Source organism: Triticum dicoccoides, chromosome 1B (assembly GCF_002162155.2).
Source record: "Triticum dicoccoides isolate Atlit2015 ecotype Zavitan chromosome 1B, WEW_v2.0, whole genome shotgun sequence".
Taxonomy (NCBI): Eukaryota; Viridiplantae; Streptophyta; class Magnoliopsida; order Poales; family Poaceae; genus Triticum; species Triticum dicoccoides.
Window position 1 is genome coordinate 128634002 of NC_041381.1, and position 8262 is coordinate 128642263.

Consider the following 8262-nt stretch of genomic DNA (forward strand, 5'->3'; position numbering starts at 1 on the left):
TCGGATTTCTATAAAGCAGCGACTGCCGCGATACGCGGAACCAGTTAGCTAGGCGTAGACGTATTCGGTTCGGGGTGCGCCATGTTGTAGTTTTTCGTTTTTTCGGTATGGCTCCGACTCTGCTCCACCACGATATGTTATCTCTGAAGATCAGTTTCACTATTATCGTGCAATCTTTTTGTATGGTCTGTCGCAATTCAATTTTTTTTAAGAAAATAATATTTTTGTCTGTTGGAGAAAACTAAGTCGATTTGCGCTGTTTTGAAATCTGTTGGGGAAGACTCGATCGATACACATACACTGTCCTGAAATATGAAACTGCTGGTTCATCTTTTTCTGTTTCTCATATCTTTATCAAATGTTTGTTCTAAATAATTTTTTTGTCTTATCATGCCTTAGTTACGGAGGAACGCGGATAAAGGTCCAATGGTCTGTGTTTTGTATAATTATATTTGTGTTAGCATGCCTTTGTTAGGCAGAAATACGGATATATGTCACAGATAGTTTGTATCCTTACTTAGAACTCAGAGAATATTATTTAAAAGAAAATTCTCCTTTGCTGGACTTGCAACTTATATATGTTGTTCCCTGTCAAATCGATAGCGTTGTATATTTCAATTTTCTGGGTGATTGTTCTAGGAAGCAAAATTCTCCTTAGGTGGAACTACAACTTATAAAGATGGCTTGCCGTCAAATCGGCAGTATAGTAGTTTTTACCACTGTATAGCAGTGATCACAATTTTATGAGATGTAGACATGTTTTTCACAGTTGTTACCGAGCCCAATATTTTTTCTGTTAGGCGTAGACGTATTTGGTTCGGGGTGAGGCGTGTTGTAGTTTTTCATTTTTTCGGCATAGCTCCGACTCTGCTCCACCACGATATGGTATCTCTGTAGATTAGTTTCACTATTATCATGCAATTTCTTTGTATGGTGTATTGCAGTTCATTTTTTTAGAAAATAATATTTTTGTCTGTTGGAGGAAACTCAGTCGATTTATGCTGTTTTGGGGAAGGCTCGATCGATACACATACACTGTCCTGAAATATGAAACTACATATTGTAGAAGGCTTGTCTAGGAGTTTGCTGGTTCAACTTTTTCTGTTTCTCATATCTTTATCAAACGCATTGTTTGTTATAATAAATTTCTTTGTCTTATCATGCCTTAGTTACGGAGGAACACCGATAAAGGTCCAATGGTCTGTGTTTTTGCATAATTATATTTGTGTTATCATGCCTTTGTTAGGCAGGAATGCGGATATATATCGCGGATAGTTTGTATCCTTGCTTAGAACTCAGAAGACATTATTCAGAAAACAAATTTCTCCTTCGCTGAACTTGCAACTTATATATGTAGGTCCCTCTCAAATCGATAGCGTTGCGTATTTCAATTTTTTGGGTGATTGTTCTAGAAAGAAATATTCTTCTTTGGTGGAGTTGAAACTTATATAGATGGTTTGTCATCAAATCGACAATATAGCAGTTTTTACCACTATATAACAGTGATCTCAATTTTATGAGATGCGGAAATGTTTTTTTAAGTTGCTACCGATCCCAATAACAAGAGAGGATTCACTCTAAAAACATGAGTGCATAAGAGAGATGGGAAATGTCACAATTATAACACACGAAAAACGTTGTGCGAAGTTTTGGTGGATAGGGATATCGAAGAACTATATTTGAAATGATTAAAAAATTCTCAAGTTTAAAAAATATGAAAAAATTATACATAATTCTCGACGGATCATTTTTGTTGGCGTCGGCTTTGCGAGCCTGGCGTTGTTATCAATTTGGTTTTACTTGTTGCATTTGGGGCGGGTCGCTCGGATCCCTATAAAGCAGCGACTATCGCGAAATGCGGAACCAGTTAGCTAGGTGTAGACGTATTCAGTTCGTGGTGCGGCATGTTGTTGTTTTTCATTTTTTCGGCACTGCTCCGACTCTGCTCCACCACGATATGATATCTCTGTAGATTAGTTTCAATATTATCGTGCAATCTCTTTGTATGATCTGTCACAGTTCTTTTTTTTTGAGATTTTTTTTGTCTGTTGGAGAAAACTCAGTCGATTTAAGCTGTTTTGAAATCTGTTGGGGAAGGCTTGATCGATACACATACACTATCCTGAAATATGAAACTGCATATCGTAGAAGGCTTGTCTAGGAGTTTGCTGGTTTAACTTTTTCTGTTTCTCATATCTTTATCAAACGCATTGTTTGTTATAATAAATTTCTTTGTCTTATCATGCCTTAGTTACGGAGGAACACAGATAAAGGTCCAATGGTCTGTGTTTTTGCATAATTATATTTGTGTTATCATGCCTTTGTTAGGTAGAAATGCGGATATATATCACAGATAGTTTGTATCCTTGCTTAGAACTCAGAGAACATTATTCAGAAAACAAATTTCTCCTTTGCCGGACTTGCAACTTATATATGTAGGTCTCTCTCAAATCGATAGCGTTGCGTATTTCAATTTTCTGGGTGATTGTTCTTGAAAGAAAAATTCTTCTTTGGTGGAGTTGAAACTTATATAGATGGTTTGTCATCAAATCGACAGTATAGCAGTATTTACCACTATATAAGAGTGATCTCAATTTTATGAGGTGCGGAAATGTTTTTTCACAATTGTTACCGATCCCAATAACAAGAGAGGATTCACTCTAAAAACATAAGTGCATAAAAGAGATGAGAGATGTCACAATTATAACACACGAAAAACATTGTGCGAAGTTTTGGTGGATAGGGATATCGAAGGACTATTTTGAAATGATTAAAAAATTCTCAAGTTTAAAAAATATGAAAAAATTATACATAATTCGCGACGGATCTTTTTTGTTGGCGCCGGCTTTGCGAGGCTGGTGTTGTTATCAGTTTGGTTGTACTTGTTGCGTTCGGGGCAGGTCGCTCGGATCCCTATAAAGCCGCGACTATCGCGAAACGCGGAACCAGTTAGCTAGGTGTAGACGTATTCAGTTCGTGGTGCGGCGTGTTGTTGTTTTTCGTTTTTCGGCACTGCTCCGACTCTGCTCCACCACGATATGATATCTCTGAAGATTAGTTTCAATATTATCGTGCAATCTCTTTGTATGATCTGTCGCAGTTCTTTTTCTTTTAGAATTTTTTTTGTGTCTGTTGGAGAAAAAACTCAGTCGATTTAAGCTGTTTTGAGATCTGTTGGGGAAGGCTCGATCAATACACATACACTATCCTGAAATATGAAACTGCATATCGTAGAAGGCTTGTCTAGGAGTTTGCTGGTTCATATTTTTCTATTTCTCATATCTTTATCAAACGCATTGTTGTTCTAAATAAATTTCTTTGTCTTATTATGCCTTAGTTACGGAGGAACGCGGATAAAGATCGAATGGTCTGTGTTTTTGCATAAGTATATTTGTGTTATCATGCCTTTGTTAGGCAAGAATGCGGATATATATCGCAGATAATTTGTATCCTTATTTGGAACTTAAAGAATATTATTCAGAAAACAATTTCCTCCTTTATTGGACTTGCAACTTATATATGTAGTTCCCTGCCAAATCGATAGTGTTGCATATTTCAATTTTCTGGGTGATTGTTTTAGGAAGCAGAATTCTCCTTTGGTGGAGTTGCAACTTATATAGATGGTTTGCCGTCAATTCGACAGTATAGCAGTTTTTACCACTATATAGGAGTGATATTAATTTTATGAGATGCAGCCATGTTTTTTCTCAGTTGCTGCCGAGCCCAATAATAAGAGAGGACTCACTCTAAAAACACGAGTGCATAACAGAGATGAGAAATGTCACAATTATAACACACACAAAAAGTTATGCGATGTTTTGGTGGATAGTGATATCGAAGGACTGTATTTCTAATGATAAAAAAAATTCTCAATTTTAAAATATATTGAAAAAATATGTTAAAAATATACATAATTCGCGATGTATCTTTTTTGTTGGCGGCGGCTTTGCGAGCCTGGTGTTGCTATCAGTTTGATTGTACTTGTTGCGTTCGGGATGGGTCACTCGGAACACTATAAAGCAGCGACTGTCGCGATACACGGAACCAATTAGCTAGGCATAGACGTATTCGGTTCGGGGTGCACCGTGTTGTTGTTTTTTCGTTTTTTCAGCTTGGCTCCGACTCTGCTCCACCACGATATGTTATCTTTGAAGCTAATTTCACTCTTATAGATGGATTGTCGTCAAGTCGACAGTATAGCAGTTTTTACCATTGTATAGCAGTGATCTCTATTATATGAGATGCAAACATGTTTTTTCATAGTTGCTGCCAAGCCCAATAACAAGAAAGGATTCACTTTAAAAACATGTTTGCATAACAAAGATGAGGAATGTCACAATTATAACACACGAGAAACGTTGAGCGAAGTTTTGGTGGATAGGGATATCGAAAGACTATGTTTAAAATGATTAAAAAAATTCTCAAGTTTAAAAAATGTGAAAAAATATGTTAAAAATTATACATAATCCGTGACTAATCTTTTTGTTGGTGACGGCTTTGCGAGCCTGATGTTGTTATCAGTTTGGTTGTACTTGTTGCGTTCGGGGCGGGTCGCTCGGATCCCTATAAAGAAGCGACTGTCACAATACGTGGAATCAGTTAGCTAGGCGCAGACGTATTCGGTTCGCGGTGCGACGTATTTTTGTTTTTTCATTTTTTCGGCATGACTCCGACTCTGCTTCACCATGATATGACATCTTTGAAGATTAATGTCACTATTATCGTGCAATCTCTTTGTATGACCCGTCGTAGTTCTTTTTTTTGAGAAAATAATATTTTTGTCTATTGGAGGAAACTCAGTCGATTTACGCTGATTTAAAATCTGTTGGAGAAGCCTCGATCGATACACATACACTATGCTGAAATATGAAGCTGCATATCGTAAAAGGCTTGTTTAGGAGTTTGTTGGTTCATCTTTTTCTGTTTCTCATATATTTTTATCAAACGCATTGTTTGTTTTAAATAAATTTATTTGTCTTATCATGCCTTAGTTACGGAGGAACGTGGATAAATGTCCAATGATCTGTGTTTTTGCATAATTATATTTGTGTTATCATGCCTCTTTTAGGCAGGAATGCGGATATATATATGTATCGCAGATAGTTTGTATCTTTGCTTAGAACTCAGAGAAAATTATACAGAAAACAAATTTCTCCTTTACTAGAGTTGCAACTTATATATGTAGTTCCCTGTCAAATTGATAGTGTAGCGTATTTCAGTTTTTTGAATGATTGTTCTAGAAGCAAAATTCTCCTTTGGTGGAGTTGCACTTATATAGATAGCTTGCTGTCAAATCGACTGTATAGCAGTGACCTTAGTTTTATGAGATGTAGACATGTTTTTTAACAGTTGCTGCCAAGCCCAGTAACATAAGAGTATTCACTCTAAAAACATGAGTGCATAACAGAGATGAGAAATGTCAAAATTATAACACAAGAAAACATTGTGTGAAGTTTTGCTGTATAGGTATATCGAAAGACTGTATTACAAATGATTAAAAAGATTTCTCAAGTTTAAGAAATATGGAAAAAATATGTTAAAAATAATACATAATTCGTGACGCATCTTTTTTGTTGGTGGCGGCTTTGCGAGCTTGGTGTTGCTATCAATTTGGTTGTATTTGTTGCGTTCGGGGTGGGTCGCTCGGATCCCTATAAAGCAGTGACTGTCGCGATACGCGGAACCAGTTAGCTAGGCGTAGACGTATTTGGTTCGGGGTGCGGCGTGTTGTTGCTTTTTATTTTTTCGGCACGGCTCCGACTCTGCTCCACCACGATATGGTATCTCTGAAAATTAGTTTCACTATTATTGTGCAATCTCTTTGTATGGTCTATCACAGTTCATTTATTTTTGAGAAAATAATATGTTTGTCTATTGATGGAAACTCAGTCGGCTTACGCTGTTTTGAAATCTGTTGGGGAAGGCTTGATCAATACACATACACTGCCCTGAAATATGAAACTGCATATCATAAAAGACTTGTCTACGAGTTTGTTGGTTCATCTTTTTATGTTTCCCATATCTTTATCAAACGCATTGTTTGTTGTAAATAAATTTTTTTGTCTGACCATGCCTTAGTTACGGAGGAACACGGATAAAGGTCTAATGGTCTGTGTTTTTGCATAATTATATTTGTGTTATCATGCCTCTGTTAGGCAGAATGCGGATATATATTGCAGATAGTTTGTATACTTGCTTAGAACTCAGAAAACATTATTCAGAAAACAAATTTCTCCTTTGCTAGATTTGCAACTTATATATGTAGTTCCTTGTCAAATTGATAGTGTAGCGTATTTTAATTTTCAAAGTGATTGTTCTAGGAAGCAAAATTCTGCTTTGGTGGAGTTGCAACTTATATAGATGGCTTGCCATTAAATTGACAGTATAACAGTTTTTACCACGGTATAACAGTGATCTCAATTTTATCAGATGAATACATTTTTTTCACAGTTGCTGCCGGCACAATAACAAAAGAGAATTCACTCTTAAAACATGAGTGCATATCAGATATGAGAAATGTCACAATTATAACGCACGAGAAACGTTGTGCGAAGTTTTGGTGGATAGGGATATCGAAGGACTGTATTTCAAATAATTTAAAAAAATTCTCAATTTAAAAAATATGGAAAAAATATGTTAAAGATTATACATAATTCACGACAAAACTTTTTTTTTGCGTCGGCTTCGCGAGCCTGGTGTTGCTATCAATTTGGTTGTACTTGTTGCATTCGGGGCTGATCGCTCGGATCCCTATAAAGCAGCGACTGTCGCAATATGCGAAACCACTTAGCTAGGCGTAGACGTACTCGGTTCGGGGTGCGGCGTCTTGTTGTTTTTTGTTTTCGGCACGGCTCCGACTCTGCTCCACCACGATATGGTATCTTTGAATATTAGTTTCATTATTATCGTGCAATCTCTTTGTATGGTTTCTCGCAGTTCTTTTTTTAAAAGATAATATTTTTGTCTGTTGGAGGAAACTCAGTCGATTTACACTGCTTTGAAATTTATTGGGGAAGGCTCGTTAGATACATATACACTGTTCTGAAATATGAAACTGCATATCGTAAAAGGCTTGTCCAAGAGTTTGCTGTTTCATCTTTTTCTGTTTCTCATATCTTTATCAAACGCATTGTTTGTTCTAAATAAATTTCTTTGTCTTATCATGCCTTATTTACGGACGAACGCGCATAAAGGTCCAATGGTCTGTATTTTTGCATAATTATATTTGTGTTATCAACTTATCATGCCTCTGTTAGGCAGGAATGCGGATATATATCGCAGATAGTTTGTATCCTTATTTAGAATTCAGAGAACATTATTCAGAAAACAAATTGTTGTTTGCTGGACTTGCAACTTATATATGTAGTTCCCTGTCAAATCGATAATGTAGCGTATTTCAATTTTCTGAGTGATTGTTCTACGAAGCAAAATTCTCCTTTGGTGAAGTTGCAACTTATATATATGGTTTGTTGTCAAATTGAGAGTATAACAGTTTTACCACTGTATAGCAGTGATCTCAATTTTATGAGATGCAGACATGTTTTTCACAGTTGCTGCTGAGCCCAATAACAAGAGAGGGTTCACTCTAAAAACATGAGTGCATAATAGAGATGAGAAATGTCACAATTATAACACACGAGAAACGTTGTGCGAAGTTTTGGTGGATTGGGATATCGAAGGACTGTATTTCAAATGATTAAAAAAATTCTCAAGCTTAAAAAATATGGAAAAAATATGTTAAAAATTATACATAATTCACGACGGATCTTTTTTGTTGGCGGCGGTTGCGTTGTGTTGTTATCAAGTTGGTTGTACTTGTTGTGTTCGGAGTGGATCACTTGAATCCCTATTAAACCCTTTAACAGTCGCGCAAAGGGCGCCTCCTCGTGTATGCCACGTCGATGGCGTGGGTTGGGCAGAAAAAGATACTGGGTCGATGGCGTGTCCTCATTCCCCAATCCCCATCCCTCCCTCTCCCTCTCCATCTCCCTCGTCTGCCGCTGCCCTCCCCATAGCCGCTACCACCACCGGCGCCCTGCCCCATAGCTGGCGCCCCCACTCCTTCCCCCCTCCCCTTAGGCTATCTGATGTGGCCACTAGTGACATTGCTATGTTTCCGGCTCAACGGTGTACTGGTGCTGTCGTTACTATAAATCGCGAGCTTGATATGCAGCAGAACAATGGACCAAAAGATTGCAGGGCAGTCAAGCTAACAACGGAGCAAGCTTCAGGTAGCGCAGGGCATATGTTACGAATAGGGGA